The following is an 18,833-nucleotide window of genomic DNA, read 5'->3' on the forward strand; positions in this document are numbered from 1 at the left end:
TTTGAGTTTTCTTTTTCCCTTCATCCCGTAAACAAAAAAAAGGCTAATAGATCACAACAAATTGAAAATTTTAGAGTTTATGTATGGAAAAAATTTAAAACAGTAACAAATGTAAGTAAAGAAAATTTATTCACACACCAAAAATTACACAAAACTTTTGTTGTCCAAGTTTCGGAAATTCCACTAGTCCAACCCTAATAGCTTGGAATTTTACAAGAAAGAGATTTCTTCTACACGTGTCTTAAAAATGGATATGGAAGCTTGAAACATGTTAAAGATGCAAATGACCTATGGATCCAAAGCTTTTAAAGAGAATAACATACGCTCATTAAATTCTCTAGTGAACGTGCGGTGGGATATTTAGCCGAGTCAAACAAGCCATTATTTTGCCCGTTTGCAAAAAGCTGACCTAACAATCATAGATGAATTGTAAAGTGATTTATCATGTGTAACAGGCTATATTTTTGTATGAAATGACTTATGGATAGGGAGTCAACACTTAGGTAAAAAACCCCCGCCTCCCTTTTTTCCCGATGATTACAAAACCTGAGATATAAAAACTAAAAAGAGTTTACAATCCCTAAAAATTACAGACACTCTTTCGAATTATCTCCTTCCAAATTCGTGCATTGTGCATTGTGCATCAAAACTTTGAGTTTTCGTTCTCCGTTCATGCCGTAAATAAAAAAAGGTAAATGGATCACAACAAAATGTAAATTTTAGAGTTTATGTTTGGAAAAAAATTAAAAAAATAACAAATGGGAGTAATGAAAATTTATTCACACACCACCAATGAACACAAAATTTTTGTTATCAAAGTTTGGGAAATTCCACAAGTTCTACCCTAATAACTTGAAATTTTACAAGAAACAGATTTCTTCTACAAGTGTTTTAAAAATGGATATGCATGCTTGAAACATGTTAAAGATGCAAATGACCTATGGATCCAAAGCTTTTAATGAGGATAACCAACGCTCATTAAACTCTGAAGTGAATGTGCGGCGGGATATTTACCCGAGTCAAAAAAGACATTATTTTGCTCGTTTGCAAAAAGCTGACCTAACAATCATAGATGATTGTAAACTGATTTTTCCTTCGTAACGGGCTATATTATTGTAAGAAATGACTTATGGATTGGGAGTCAACACTCAATTAAAAATCCCCCGACTCCCCCTTTTTCCCGACGATTGCAAAACCTGAGAACTAAAAACTTAAAAGAGCGCACAATCCTTAAAAATCACAGACACTCTTGGGAATTATATCTCTCTATATTTGTGCATTGTGCGTCTCCATTTTAGATGTACACTTTTTTCTTAAATCAAAACTTTGAGGTTTCGTTCTCTGTTCATGCCGTAAATAAAAAAAGGTAAATAGATCACAACAAAATGTAAATTTTAGAGTTTATGTATGGGAAAAATAAAAACAATAACTAATTTAAGTAATGAAAATTTATTCACACACCACCAATGAACACAAAATTTTTGTTATTCATGTTTGGGAAATTCCACAATTTCAACCCGAATAACTTCAAATTTTACAAGAAAGAGATTTCTTCTACACGTGTTTTAAAAATGGATGTGCATGCTTGAAAAATGTTAAAGATGCAAATGACCTATGGATCCAAAGCTTTTAATGAGAACAACAAACGCTCATTAAATTCTTAAGTGAACGTGCGGCGGGATATTTACCCGAGTCAAACACGCCATTATTTTTCCCGTTTGTAAAAAGTTGACCAAACAATCATAGATGATTGTAATGTGATTTATCATGAGTAATGGGCCATATTTTTTTTAGAAATGACATACGGATTGGGAGTCAACAGTCAGTTAAAAATACACAGCCTCCCCCTTTTCCCGACGATAGCAAAACCTGAGATATAAAAACTAAAAAGATCTTACAATCCCTAAAAATTACAAACACTCTTTGGAATTATCTCTCCCTACATTTGTGCATTGTGCATCTCCAGTTTAGATGGACACTTTTTTCTTAAATCAAAAATTTGAGTTTTCGCTCTCCCTTCACCCCAAAAATAAAAAAAGGCAAATAGATCACAACAAAATGAAAATTTTAGAGCTTATGTGTGAAAAAAAATTAAAACAATAACAAATGTAAGTATAAAAAATTTATTCACACACCACAAATGAATACAAAAGTTTTGTTTTCCATGTTTGGGAAATTCCACTAGTTCAACCCTAATTGCATGGAATTTTACAAGAAAGAGATTTCTTCTACACGTGTTCTAAAAATGGATATGCATGCTTGAAACGTGTTAAAGAAGCAAATGACCTATGGATCCAAAGCTTTTAAAGAGAATAACAAACGCTCATTAAATTCTCAATGAACGTGCGGTGGGATATTTACCAGAGTCAAACAAGCCATTATTTTGCCCGTTTACAAAAAGCTTACCTAACAATCATAGATGATTGTAAAGTGATTTATCATCCATAACGGGCTATATCTTTGTAAGAAATGACTTACGGTTTGGGAGTCAACACTCAGTCAAAAACTAAAAAGAGCTTAAATTCCCTAAAAATTATAGACACTTTTTGAAATTATCTCTCTCTACATTTGTGCACAGTGTGTCTCCTTTTTAAATGTACACTTTTTTCTTAAATCAAAACTTTGAGTTTTCTCACTCCCTTCATCCTGTAAACAAAAAAAGGCAAATAGATCACAGCAAAATGAAAATTTTAGAGTTTATCCCTGGAGAAAATTTAAAATAATAACAAATGTAAGTAAAGAAAATTTATTCACACACCAAAAATGAACACAAAACTTTTGTTATCCAAGTTTTGGAAATTCCACTAGTTCAACCCTAATAGCTTGGAATTTCACAAGAACGAGATTTCTTCTGCACGTGTTTTAAAAATGGATATGCAAGCTTGAAACATGTTAAAAATTCAAATGACCTATGGATCCAAGGCTTTTAAAGAGAATAACATACGCTCATTAAATTCTCTAGTGAACGTGCGGTGGGATATTTACCCTAGTCAAACAAGCCATTATTTTGCCCATTTGCAAAAAGCTGACCTAACAATCATAGATGAATTGTAAAGTGATTTATCATGTGTAATGGGCTATATTTTTGTAAGAAATGACTTATGGATAGGGAGTCAACACTTAGTTAATAATACTCCGCCTCCGCCACTTCCCGGCGATTGCAAAACCTGAGATATAAAAACTAAAAAGAGCTTACAATCATTAAAAATTAAAGACACTCTTTGGAATTATCTCTTTTTAAATTTGTGCATCGTGCATCTCCATTTTAGATGTACATTTTTTTTCTTAAATCAAAATTTTGAGTTTTCGCTCCGCCCACAAACTGCAAAAAAAAAAAAAGGCAAATTGTTAGCAACCAAATGAAAATTTTAGAGTTTATGTTTGGAAAAAATTTTAAAAAATAACAAATTTTAGTAAAGAAAATTTAATCACAAACCACAAATGAACACAAAATTTTTGTTATCAGAGATTGGGAAATTCCACTAGTTCAACCCTAATAGCTTGGAATTTTACAGGAAAGAGATTTCTTCTACACGTGTTTTAAAAATTGATATGCATGCTTGAAACATGTTAAAGATGCAAATGACCTATGGATCCAAAGCTTTTAATGAGAATAACAAACGCTCATTAAATTCTTAAGTGAACGTGCGGCGGGATATTTACCCGAGTCAAACAATCCATTATTTTGCCCGTTCGTAAAAAGCTGACCTAATAATCATAGATGATTGAAAAGTGATTTTTCATTCGTAACGGGCTATATTATTGCAAGAAATGACTTACGGATTGGGAGTCAACACTCAGTTAAAAAAACCCCTGCCTCCCCCTGTTCTCGACGATTGCAAAACCTGAGATATAAAAAATAAAAAGAGCTTACAATCCTTAAAAATCACAGACACTCCTTGGAATTATATCTCTCTTCATTTGAGCATTGTGTATATCCATTTTAGATGTACACTTTTTTCTTAAATCAAAACTTTGAGTTTTCGTTCTCCCTTCATCCCGTAAACAAAAAAAGGCAAATAGATGACAGCAAAATGAAAATTTTAGAGTTTAAGTATGGAAAAAATTTAAAACAATAACAAATATAAGTAAAGAAAATTTATTCACACACCAAAACTTAACAAAAAAGTTTTGTTATCCAAGTTTGGGAAATTCCACTAGTTCAACCCTAATAGCTTGGAATTTTACAAGAAAGAGATTTCTTCTACACGTGTTTTAAAAATGGATATGCAAGCTTGAAACATGTTAAAGATGCAAATGACCTATGGATCCAAAGCTTTTGAAGAGAATAACATACGCTCATTAAATTCTCTAGTGAACGTGCGGTGGGATATTTACCCGAGTCAAACAAGCCATTATTTTGCCCGTTTGCAAAAAGCTGACCTAACAATCATAGATGAATTGTAAAGTGATTTATCATGTGTAACGGGCTATAGTTTTGTAAGATATGACTTATGGATAGGGAGTCAAGAACCAGTTAAAAATCCCCAGCCTTCCCTTTTTCACGACGATTGCAATACCTGAGATATAAAAACTAAAAGAGCTTACAATCCCTAAAAATTATAGACACTCATTGGAATTATCTCTTTCTAAATTTTTGCATTGTGCATCTCCATATTGGATGTACACTTTTTTCTCAAATATAAATTTTGAGTTTTCGCTCCCACTTCATACCGTAAAAAAAAAAAAAAAGGCAAATTGATAACAAAAAAATTAAAATTTTAGAGTTTATGTATGGAAAAAATTTTAAAAAGTAAAAAATATAATTAAAGAAAATTTATTCACAAACAACAAATGAACACACAAGTTTCGTTATCCAAGATTGGGACATTCCACTAGTTCAACCCTAATAGCTTGGAATTTTGCAAGAAAGAAATTTCTTCTACACGTGTTTTAAAAATGGATATGCATGCTTGAAACATGTTAAAGATGCAAATGACCTAAGGATCCAAATCTTTTAATGATAATAACAGACGCTCATTAAATTCTTAAGTGAACGTGCGGCGGGATATTTACCCAAGTCAAGCAAACCATTATTTTGCCCGTTTGCAAAACGCTGACCTAACAATCATAGATGATTGTAAAGTGATTTTTCATTCGTAATGGGCTATATTATGGTAAGAAATGACTTACGGATTGGGAGTCAACACTCAATTAAAAATCCCCCGCCTCCTCTTTTTCCCGACAATTGCAAAACCTGAGAACTAAAAACGGAAAAGAGCTTACAATCCTTAAAAATCATGGACACTCTTTGGAATTTTATCTCTCTACATTTGTGCCTTGTGCATCTCCATTTTAGATGTACACTTTTTTCTTAAATCAAAACATTGAGTTTTCGTTCTCCCTTCATGCCGTAAACCAAAAAAAGGTAAATAGATCACAACAAAATGAAAATTTTAGAGTTTATGTATGGAAAAAAGTTAAAACAACAACAAATGTAAGTAATGAAAATTTATTCACACACCACAAAAGAACACAAAATTTTGTTATCCAAGATTGGGAAATTCCACTAGTTCAACCCTAATAGCTTGGAATTTTACAAGAAAGAGATTTCTTCTACACATGTTTTAAAAATGGATATGCATGCTTAAAACATGTTAAAGATGCAAATGACCTATGGATCCAAAGCTTTTAATGAGAATAGCAAACGCTCATTAAATTCTTCAGTGAACATGAGATGGGATATTTACCCGAGCAAACAATCCATTATTTTGCCCGTTTGCAAAAAGCTGACCTAACAATCATAGATGATTGTAAAGTGAATTTTCATTCGTAACATGCTATATTATTGTAAGAAATGACTTACGGATTGGGAGTCAACACTCAGTTTAAAACACCCCGCCTCCCCCTTTTCCCGATGGTTGCAAAACCTAAAATATAAATACTAAAAAGTGGTTAAATTCCCTAAAAATTACAGACACTCTTTGGAATTATCTCTCTCTACATTTGTGCACTGTGCGTCTCCCTTTTAAATGTACACTTTTTTCTTAAATCAAAACTTTGAGTTTGTTCTCTCCCTTCATCCCGTAAACAAAAAAAGCCAATTAGATCACAACAAAATGAAAATTTTAGAGTTTAAGTATGGAAAAAATTTAAAACAATGACAAATGTAAGTAAAGAAAATTTATTCACACACCAAAAATAACACAAAAGTTTTGTTATCCAAGTTTGGGAAATTCCACTAGTTCAACCCTAATAGCTTGGAATTTTACAAGAAAGAGATTTCTTCTACACGTGTTTTAAAAATGGATATGCAAGCTTGAAACATGTGGATCCACAACTTTTAAAGAGAATAACATATGCTCATTAAATTCTCTAGTGAACGTGCAGTCGGATATTTACCCGAGTCAAACAAGCCTTTATTTTGCCCGTTTGCAAAAAGCTAACCTAACAATCATAGATGATTGTAAAGTGATTTTTCATTTGTAACGGGCTATATTATTCTAAGAAATGACATACTGATTGGGAGTCAACACTCAATTAAAAATCCACCGCCTCCCCCTTTTCCCGACGATTGCAAAACCTGAGAACTAAAAACTGAAAAGAGCTCACAATCCATAAAAATCAAAGACACTCTTTCAAAATATCTCTCTACATTTGAGCATTGTGCATCTCAATTTTAGATGTACACTTTTTTCTTAAATCAAAACTTTGAGTTTTCGTTCTCCCTTCATGTCGTAAACAAAAAAAGGTAAATAGATCACAACAAAATGAAAAATTTAGAGTTTATGTATGAAAAAAAATTAAAACAATAACAAATGACAGTAATGAAAATTTATTCACACAGCACAAATGAACACAAAATTTTTTATCCAAGATTGGGAAATTCCACTAGTTCAACCCTAATAGCATGGAATTTTACAAGAAAGAGATTTCTTCTACACGTGTTTTAAAAATGGATATGCATGCTTGAAACATGTTAAAGATGCAAAAGACCTATGGATCCAAAGCTTTTAATGAGAATAACAAATGCTCATTAAATTCCGAAGTGAACGCGGCGGGATATTTACCCGAGTCAAACAAGCTATTATTTTGCCCGTTTGGAAAACGCTGACCTAACAATCATAGATGATTGTAAAGCGATTTTTCATTCGTATTGGGTTATATTATTATAAGAAATGACTTACGGATTGGTAGTCAACACTCAATTACAAATCCCTGCCTCCCCTTTTTCCTGACGATTGCAAAACCTGAGAATGAAAAACTGAAAAGAGCTCACAATCCTTAAAAATCACAGACACTCTTTGGAATTATATCTCTCTACATTTGTGCATTGTGCATCTCCATTTTAGATGTACACTTTTTTCTTAAATCAAAAGTTTGAGTTTTCGTTCTCCCTTCATGCTGTAAACAAAAAAAGGTAAATAGATCAAAACAAAATGTAAATTTTAGAGTTTATGAATGGAAAAAAATTATAACACTAACAAATGTAAGTAATGAAAATTTATTCACACACCACAAATGAACACAAAATTTTGTTATCCAAGATAGGGAAATTCCACTAGTTCAACCCTAATAGCTTGGAATTTTACAAGAAAGAGATTTCTTCTACACGTGTTTTAAAAATGGATATGCATGCTTGAAACATGTTAAAGATGCAAATGACCTATGGATCCAAAGCTTTTAATCAGAACAACAAACGCTCATTAAATTCTTAAGTGAACGTGCAGCGAGATATTTACCCGAGTCAAAGAAGCCATTATTTTGCCAGTTTGCAAAAAACAGACCTAACAATCATAGATGATTGTAAAGCGATTTTGCATTCGTAATGGGATATATTATTGTAAGAAATGACTTACAGATTGGGAGTCAACACTCAATTAAAAATCCCCCGCCTCCCCCTTTTCCTGACGATTGCAAAACCTAAGAACTAAAAACTAAAAAGAGCTCACAATCCTTAAAAATCATAGACACTCTTTGGAATTATATCTCTCTGCATTTGTGTATTGTGCATCTCCATTTTAGATGTACACTTTTTTCTTAAATCAAAACTTTCAGTTTTCGTTCTCCCTTCATGCCGTAAACAGAAAAAGGTAAATAGATCACAACAAAATGTAAATTTTAGAGTTTATGAATGGAAAAAAATTAAAACAATAAAAAATGTAAGCAATGAAAATTTATTCACACACCACAAATGAATACAAATTTTTTGTTATCCAAGTTTGGGAAATTCCACTAGTTCAACCCTCATAGCTTGAAATTTTACAAGAAAGAGAATTCTTCTACACGTGTTTTAAAAATGGATATGCATGCTTGAAACATGTTAAAGATGCAAATGACCTATGGATCCAAAGCTTTTAATGAGAATAACCAACACTCATTAAATTCTGAAGTGAACGTGTGGCGGGATATTTACCCGAGTCAAACAAGCCATTATTTTGCCCGTTTGCAAAAAGCTGACCAAACAATCATAGATGATTGTAATGTGATTTATCATGAGTAACGGGCTATATTTTTGTAAGAAATGACATACGGATTGGGAGTCCACAGCCAGTTAAAAATACCCCGCCTCCCCCTTTTTTCGACGATTGTAGAACCTGAGATATAAAAACAAAATGTTCTTACAATCCCTAAAAATTACAAACACTCTTTGGAAATATCTCTCCCCACATTTGTGCATTGTGCATCTCCATTTTAGATGTACATTTTTTTCTTAACTTTGAGTTTTTGCTCTCCCCTCATCCCGTAAAAAAAAAAACAGGACAATAGATCACAACAAAATGAAAATTTTAGAGTTTATGTGAAAAAAATTAAAACAATAACAAATGTAAGTAATGAAAATTTATTCACACACCACAAATGAACACAAAAGTTTTGTATTCCAAGTTTGGGAAATTCCACTAGTTCAACCCTAATTGCATGGAATTTTACAAGCAAGCAATTTCTTCTACACGTGTTTTAAAAATGGATATGCATGCTTGACACATGCTAAAGATGCAAATGACCTATGGATCCAAAGCTTTTAAAGAGAATAACATACGCTCATTAAATTCTCTAGTGAACGTGCGGTGGGATATTTACCCGAGTCAAACAAGCCATTATTTTGCCCGTTTGCAAAAAGCGGACCTAACAATCATAGATGAATTTTAAAGTGATTTATCATGTGTAACGGGCTATATTTTTTTAAGAAATGTCTTATGGATAGGGAGTCAACAATCAGTTAAAAATCCCCGCCTCCCATTTTTTCCGACGATTGCAAAACTTGAGATATAAAACTAAAAGAGCTTACAATCCCTAAAAATTACAGGCACTCTTTGGAATTATCTCTTTCTAAATTTTTGGATTGTGCATCTCCATTTTAGATGTACACTTTTTTCTCAAATCAAAATTTTGAGTTTTCCCTCCCGCTTCATACTGTAAAAAAAAAAAAAGGCAAATTGATAACAACAAAATGAAAATTTTAGAGTTTATGTATGGAAAAAATTTTAAAAAACAAAAAACGTAAGTAAAGAAAATTTATTCACAAACCACAAATGAACACAAAAGTTTTGTTATCCAAGATTGGGAAATTCCACTAGTTCAACCCTAATAACTTGGAAATTTACAAGAAAGAGATTTCTTCTACACATGTTTTAAAAATGGATATGCATGCTTGAAACATGTTAAAGATGCAAATGACCTATGGATCCAATGCTTTTAATGAGAATAACAACGCTCATTAAATTCTTAAGTGAACGTGCGGCGGGATATTTACCCGAGTTAAACAAGCCATTATCTTGACCGTTTGCAAAAAGCTGACCTAACAATCATAGATGATTGTAAAGTGATTTTTCATTCGTCACGGGCTATATTATTGTAAGAAATGACTTACGGATTGGGAGTCAACACTCAATTAAAAATCCCTCGCCTCCCCCTTTTCCCGACGATTGCAAAACCTGAGAACTAAAAACTGAAAAGAGCTCACAATCCTAAAAAATCGTAGACACTCTTTGGAATTATATCTCTCTACATTTGTGCATTGTGCATCTCCATTTTAGATGTACTCTTTTTTCTTAAATCAAAACTTTGAGTTTTCGTTCTCCCTTCATGTCGTAAACAAAAAAAGGTAAATAGCTCACAACAAAATGTAAATTTTAGAGTTTATGTATGGAAAAAAATTAAAACAATAACAAATGTAAGTAATGAAAATTTATTCACACACCACAAATGAACACAAATTTTTTGTTATCCATGTTTGGGAAATTCCACTAGTTCAACCTGAATAACTTGAAATTTTACAAGAAAGTGAATTCTTCTACACGTGTTTTAAAAATGGATATGCATGCTTGAAACATGTTAAAGATGCAAATGACCTATGGATCCAAAGGTTTTAATGAGAATAGCCAACACTCATTAAATTCTGAAGTGAACGTGCGGCGGGATATTTACCGAAGTCAAACAAGCCATTTTTTTGTCTGTTTGCAAAAAGCTGACCTAACAATCATAGATGATTGTAATGTGATTTATCATGAGTAACGGGCTATATTTTTGTAAGAAATGACATATGGATTGGGAGTCAACAGTCAGTTAAAAATGCCTCGCCTCCCCCTTTTCCCGTCGATTGCAAAACCTGAGATATAAAAACTAAAAAGATCTTACAATCCCTAAAAATTACAAACACTCTTTGGAAATATCTCTCCCTACTTTTGTGCATTGTGCATCTCCATTTTAGATGTACACTTTTTTCTTAAATCAAGCCTTTGAGTTTTCGCTCTCCCTTCATTCCGTAAACAAAAAAAGGACAATAGATCACAACAAAATGAAAATTTTAGGGTTTATGTGTATAAAAAATTTAAAAAATTACAAATGTAAGTATAGAAAATTTATTCACACATCACAAATGAACACAAAAGTTTTGTTTTCAGTGTTTGGGAAATTCCACTACTTCAACCCTAATTGCTTGGATTTTTACAAGAAAGAGATCTCTTCTACACGTGTTTTAAAAATGGATATGCATGCTTGAAACATGTTAAAGATGCAAATGACCTATGGATCCAAAGCTTTTAATGAGAATAACAAACGGTCATTAAATTCTCAATAAACGTGCGGTGGGATATTTTCCAGAGTCAAACAAGCCATTATTTTTCCCGTTTACAAAAATCTTACCTAACAATCATAGATGATTGTAAAGTGATTTATCATCCGTAACCGGATATATTTTTGTAAGAAATGACTTACGGATTGGGAGTCAACACTTAGTTAAAAACACCCCGCCTCCCCTTTTTCCCGACGATTGCAAAACCTGAGATATAAAAACTAAAAAGAGTTTAAATTCCCTAAAAATTACAGACACTCTTTGGAATTATCTCCCGCTACATTTGTGCACTGTTCGTCTCCTTTTTAAATATACACTTTTTTCTTAAATCAAAACTTAGAGTTTTCTCTCTCCCATCATACCGTAAACAAGAAAAAGCAAATAGATCACAGCACAATGAAAATTTTAGAGTTTAAGTATGGAAAAAATTTAAAACAATAACAAATGTAAGTAAAGAAAATTTATTCACACACCAAAAATTAACACAAAACTTTTGTTGCCCAAGTTTGGGAAATTCCATTAGTTCAATCCTAATTGCTTGGAATTTTACAAGAAAGAGATTTCTTCTACACGTGTTTTAAAAATGGATATGCAAACTTGAAACATGTTAAAGATGCAAATGACCTATGGATCCAAAGCTTTTAAGGAGAATAACATACGCTCAATAAATTCTGTAGTGAACGGGCGGTGGGATATTTACCAGAGTCAAACAAGCCATTATTTTGCCCGTTTGCAAAAAGCTGAAATAACAATCATAGATGAATTGTAAAGTGATTTATCATCTGTAACGGGCTATATTTTTGCAAGAAATGACTTATGGATAGGGAGTCAACAATCAGTTAAAAATCCCCACCTCCCCTTTTTCTCGACGATTGTAAAACCTGAGATATAAAAACTGAAAGAGCTTACAATCCCTAAAAATTATAGACACTCATTGGAATTATCTCTTTCTAAATTTGTGCATTGTGCATCTCCATTTTAGATGTACAATTTTTTCTCAAATATAAATTTTGAGTTTTCACTCCCCCATCATACCGTAAAAAAAAAAAAAAAGGCAAATCGATAACAACAAGCTAACCTAACAATCATAGATGATTGTAAAGCGATTTTTCATTCATCATGGGCTATATTATTGTAAGAAATGACTTACGGATTGGGAGTCAACACTCAATTAAAAATTCTCCCCCCCTCTCCCTTTTCCCGACGATTGCAAAACCTGAGAAATAAAAACTGAAAAGAGCTCACAATCCTTAAAAATCAAAGACACTCTTTGGAATTATATCTCTCTACATTTGTGCATTGTGCAAATAAATTTTAGATGTACACTTTTTTCTTAAATCAAAACTTTGAGTTTTCATTCTCCCTTCATGTCGTAAACAAAAAAAGGTAAATAGATCACAACAAAATGTAAATTTTAAAGTTTATGTATGGAAAAAAATTAAAACAATAACAAATGTAAGTAATGAAAATTTATTCACACACCACAAATGAACACAAAATTTTTGTTATCCAAGTTTGGGAAATTTCACTAGTTCAACCCTAATAGCTTGAAATTTTACAAGAAAGAGAATTCTTCTACACGTGTTTTAAAAATGGATATGCATGCTTGAAACATGTTAAAGACGAAAATGACCTATGGATCCAAAGCTTTTAATGAGAATAACCAACACTCATTAAATTCTGAAGTGAACGTGCGGCGGGATATTTACCCGAGTCAATCAAGCCATTATTTTGCCCGTTTGCAAAAAGCTAACCTAACGATCATAGATGATTGTTGATTTATCATGAGTAATGGGCTGTATTTTTGTAAGAAATGACATACGGATTGGGAGTCAACAGTCAATTAAAAATACCCCGCCTCCCCTTTTTCCCGTCGATTGCAAAACCTGAGATATAAAACCTAAAAAGATCTTACAATCCCTAAAAATTACAAACACTCGTTGGAATTATCTCTCCCTACATTTGTGCATTGTGCATCTCCATTTTAGATGTTCACTTTTTTCTTAAATCAAAACTTTGAGTTTTCGCTCTCCCTTCATCTCGTAAATAGAAAAAGGTAAATAGATCACAACAAAATGAAAATTTTAAAGTTTATGTGTGAAAAAAAATTAAAAAAATAACAAATGTAAGTATGGAAAATTTATTCACACACCACATATGAACACAAAAGTTTTGTTTTCCAAGTTTGGGAAATTCCACTAGTTCAACTCTAATTGCATGGAATTTTACAAGAAAGAGATTTCTTCTACACGTGTTTTAAAAATGGATATGCATGCTTGAAACATGTTAAAGATGAAAATGACCAATGGATCCGAAGCTTTTAAAGAGAATAACAAGCGCTCATTAAATTCTCAATGAACGTGCGGTGGGATATTTACTCGAGACAAACTAGCCAATAATTTTTCCATTTACAAAAGTCTTACCTAACAATCATAGATGATTGTAAAGTGATTTATCATCCATAACGGGCTATATTTTTGTAAGAAATGACATACGGAATGGGAGTCGACACTCAGTTAAAAACACCCACCTCCCCCTTTTCCTGATGATTCCAAAACCTGAGATATAAAAACTAAAAAGAGATTCAATTCCCTAAAAATAACAGACACTCATTGGAATTATTTCTCTCTACATTTGTGCACTGTGTGTCTCCTTTTTTAAATGTACACTTTTTTCTTAAATCAAAACTTTGAGTTTTCTCTCTCCCTTCATCCTGTAAAAAAAAAAAAGGCAAATAGATCTCAGCAAAATGAAAATTTTAGAATTTATGTATGGCAAAAATTTAAAACAATCACAAATGTAAGTAAAGAAAATTTATTCACACACCAAAAATTAACACAACTTTTTGTTATCCAAGTTTGGGAAATTCCATTAGTTCAACCCTAATAGCTTGGAATTTTACAAGAAAGAAATTTCTTCTACACGTATTTGAAAAAAGGATATGCAAGCTTGAAACATGTTAAAGATGCAAATGACCTATGGATCCAAAGCTTTTAAAGAGAATAACAAAAGCTCATTAAATTCTCTAGTGAACGTGCGGTGGGATATTTACCCGAGTCAAACAAGCCATTATTTTGCACGTTTGCAAAAAGCTGACCTAACAATCATAGATGAATTGTAAAGTGATTTATCATGTGTAACGGGCTATATTTTGGTAAGAAATGACTTATGCATAGGGAGTCAACACTCAGTTAAAAATCCCCCGCCTCCCCCTTTTCCCGACGATTGACAAACCTGAGATATAAAAACTAAAAAGAGCTTACAATCCCTAAAAATTCCAGACACTCTTTGGAATTATCTCTTTCTAAATTTGGGCATTATGCATCTCCATTTTAGATGTACAATTTTTTCTTAAATCAAAACTTTGAGTTTTCGTTCACCCTTCATGCCGTAAAAAGAAAAAGGTAAATAGATCACAACAAAATGTAAATTTTAGAGTTTATGTATGGAAAAAAAATAAATTAACAAATGTAAGTATTGAAAATTTATTCACACACCACAAATGAACACAAAATTTTGTTATCCAAGATTGGGAAATTCCACTAGTTCAACCCTAATACCTTCGAATTTTACCAGAAAGAGATTTCTTCTACACATGTTTTAAAAATGGATATGCATGCTTGAAACATGTTAAAGATGCAAATGACCTATGGATCCAAAGCTTTTTATGTGAATAACAAACGCTCATTAAATTCTTAAGTGAACGTGCGGCGGGATATTTACCCGAGTCAAACAAGCCATTATTTAGCTCATTTGCAAAAAGCTGACCTAAAAATCAAAGAAGATTGTAAAGTGATTTTTCATTCGTAATGGGCTATATATTGTAAGAAATGACTTACGGATTGGGAGACAACACTGAATTAAAAATCCCCCGCCTCACCCATTTCCCGACGATTGCAAAACCTGTGAACTGAAAACTGAAAAGAGCTTACAATCCTTAAAAATCACAGACACACTTTGGAATTATATCTCTCTACATTTGTACATTGTGCATCTCCATTTTAGATGTACACTTTTTTCTTAAATCAAAACTTTGAGTTTTTGTTCTCCCTACATGCCGTAAACAAAAAAAGGTAAACATATCACAATAAATTAAAATTTTAGAGTTTATGTATGGAAAAAAATTTAAACAATAACAAATGTAAGTAATGAAAATTTATTCACACACCACAAATGAACACAAAATTTAGTTATCCAAGATTGGGAAATTCCACTAGTTCAACCCTAATAGCTTGGAATTTTACAAGAAAGAGATTTCTTCAACACGTGTTTTAAAAATGGATATGCATGCTTGAAACATGTTAAAGATGCAAATGAACTATGGATCCAAAACTTTTAATGAGAATAACAAACGTCATTAATTTCTGAAGTGAACGTGCGGCAGGATATTTACCCGAGTCAAACAAGCCATTATTTTACCCGTTTGCAAAAAGCTGGCCTAACAATCATAGATGATTGTAATGTGATTTTTCATGAGTAACGGGCTATATTTTTGTAAGAAATGACATACGGATTGGGAGTCAATAGTCAGTTAAAAATACCGCGCCTCCCCCATATCCCGACGATTGCAAAACCTGAGATATAAAAACTAAAAAGATCTTACAATCCCTACAAATTACAAACATTCTTTGGAATTATCTCTCCCTACATTTGTGCATTGTGCATCTCCATTTTAGATGTACACTTCTTTCTTAAATCAAAACTTTGAGTTTTCGCTCTCCCTTCATCCCGTAAAAATAAAAGGTAATTAGATCACAACAAAATGAAAATTTTGGAGTTTATGTGTGAAAAAAAATTAAAACAATAACAAATGTAAGTATAGAAATTTTAATCACAGACCACAAATGAACACAAAAGTTTTGTTATCCGAGCTTGGGAAATTCTACTAGTTCAACCCTAATTGCATGGAATTTTACAAGAAAGAGATTTCTTCTACACGTGTTTTAAAAATGGATATGCATGCTTGAAACATGTTAAAGATGCAAATGACCTATGGATCCAAAGCTTTTAAAGAGAATAACAAACACTCATTAAATTCTCAATGAACAAGCGATGGGATATTTACCAGAGTCAAACAAGCCATTATTTTGCCCGTTTACAAAAAGCTTACCTAACAATCATAGAAGATTGTAAAGTGATTTATTATCCATAACGGGCTATATTTTTGTAAGAAATGACTTACAGATTGGGAGTCAACACTCAGTTAAAAACACCCCGCATCACCCCTTTCCCGACAATTGCAAAACTTGAGATATTAAAACTAAAAAGAGCTTAAATTTCCTAAAAAATTACAGACACTCTTTGGAATTATCTCTCTCTACATTTTTGCACTATGCGTCTCCATTTTAAATGTACACTTTTTTCTTAAATCAAAACTTTGAGTTTTCTCTCTCCCTTCACCCCGAAAACAAAAAAAGGCAAATAGATCACAGAAAAATGAAAATTTTAGAGTTTATGTATAAAAAAAATTTAAAACAATAGCAAATGTAAGTAAAGAAAATTTATTCACACACCAAAAATTAATACAAAACTTTTGTTATCCTAGTTTGGGAAATTCCACTAGTTCAACCCTAATAGCTTGGAATTTTACAAGAAAGAGATTTCTTCTACACGTGTTTTAAAAATGGATATTCAAGCTTGAAACATGTTAAAGATGCAAATGACCTATGGATCCAAAGCTTTTAAAGAGAATAACATACGCTCATTAAATTCTCTAGTGAACGTACGGTGGGATATTGACCCGAGTCAAACAAACCTTTATTTTGCCCGTTAGCAAAAAACTGACCTAACAATCATAGATGAATTTTAAAGTGATTTATCATGTGTAACGGGCTATATATTTGTAAGAAATGACTTATGGATAGGGAGTCAACACTCAGTTAAAAATCCCCCGCCTCCCCCTTTTCCCAACGATTACAAAACCTGAGATAAAAAAACTAAAAAGAGCGTACAATCCCTAAGAATTACAGACACTCTTTGGATTTATCTCTTTCTAAATTTGTGCATTGTGCATCTCCATTTTAGATGTAAAATTTTTTCTTAAATCAAAATTTTGATTTTTCGCTCCCCTTCATACCGAAAAAAAAAAGACAAATTGATAACAACAAAATGAAACTTAAAGAGTTTCTGTAAAGAAAAAATTAAAAAAATTAAAAATTTAAGAAAAGAAAATTTATTCAAAAACCACAATTGAACTCAAAAGTCTTGTTATCCAAGATTGGGAAATTCCACTAGTTCAACCCTAATAGCTTAGAATTTTACAAGAAAGAGATTTCTTCTACATGTGTTTTAAAAATGGATAATTACCACCCAAGCCAAACAATCCATTATTTTGCCCGTTTGCAAAAAGCTGGCCTAACAATCATACATGATTGTAAAGTGATTTTTCATTCGTAACGGGCAATATTATTGTAAGAAATGACTTACGGATTGGGAAAAATCAAAGACACTCTTTGGAATTATATCTCTCTACATTTGGGCATTGTGCAAATCAATTTTAGATGTACACTTTTTTCTTAAATCAAAACTTTGAGTTTTCATTCTCCCTTCATGTCGTAAACAAAAAAAGGTAAATAGATCACAACAAAATGTAAATTTTAAAGTTTATGTATGGAAAAAAATTAAAACAATAAGAAATGTAAGTAATGAAATTTATTCACACACCACAAATGAACACAAAAGTTTTGTCTTCCATGTTTGGGAAATTCCACTAGTTCAACCCTAATTGCATGGAATTTTACAAGAAAGAGATTTCTTCTACACGTGTTTTAAAAATAGATATGCATGCTTGAAACATGTTAAAGATGCAAATGACCTATGGATCGAAAGCTTTTAAAGAGAATAACAAACGCTCATTAAATTCTCAATGAACGTGCGGTGGGATATTTATCAGAGTTAAACAAGCCAATCTTTTGCCCGTTTACAAAAAGCTTACCTAACAATCATAGATGATTGTAAAGGGATTTATCATCCGTAACGGGCTATATTTTTGTAAGAAATGACTTACGGATGGGCAGTCAACACTTAGTTAAAAACACCCCGCCTCCCCCTTTACCCGACGATTGCAAAACCTAAGATATAAAAACTAAAAAGAGCATAAATTCCCTAAAAATTATGAACACTCTTCGGAATTATCTCTCTCTACATTTGTGCACTGTGCGTCTCCATTTTAAATGTACACTTTTTCTTAAATCAAAACTTTGAGTTTTCTCTCTCCCTTCATCCCGTAAAAAAAAAAGGCAAATAGATCACATTAAATTGAAAATTTTAGAGTTTATGTATTGACAAAATTTAAAACAGTAACAAATGGAAGTAAAGAAAATTTATTCACACACCAAAAATTAACACAAAACTTTTGTTATCCAAGTTTGTGAAATTCCACTAGTTCAACCCTAATAGCTTGAAATTTTACAAGAAAGAGATTTCTTCTACACGTGTTTTAAAAATGGATATGCAAGCTTGAAACATGTTAAAGATGCAAATGACCTATGGATCCAAAGCTTTTAAAGAGAATAACATACGCTCATTAAATTCTCTAGTGAACGTGCGGTGGGATATTTACCCGAGTCAAACAAGCCATTACTTTGCCCGTTTGCAAAAAGTTGACCTAACAATTATAGATGAATTTTAAAGTAATTTATCATGTGTAACGGGCTATATTTTTGTAAGAAATCACTTACGAATAGGAAGTCAACACTCAATTAAAAATCCCCCGCCTCCCCCTTTTTCTAACGATTGCAAACCTGACATATAAAAACTAAAAAGAGCTAAAAATCCCTAAAAATTACAGACACTCTTTGGAATTATCTCTTTATAAATT

This window comes from Aristolochia californica, unplaced genomic scaffold (genome assembly GCF_029961685.1).
Source record: "Aristolochia californica isolate CCGP_79_NKW_82.1479 unplaced genomic scaffold, dmAriCali1.0.hap1 SCAF_12, whole genome shotgun sequence".
Classification (NCBI taxonomy): Eukaryota; Viridiplantae; Streptophyta; class Magnoliopsida; order Piperales; family Aristolochiaceae; genus Aristolochia; species Aristolochia californica.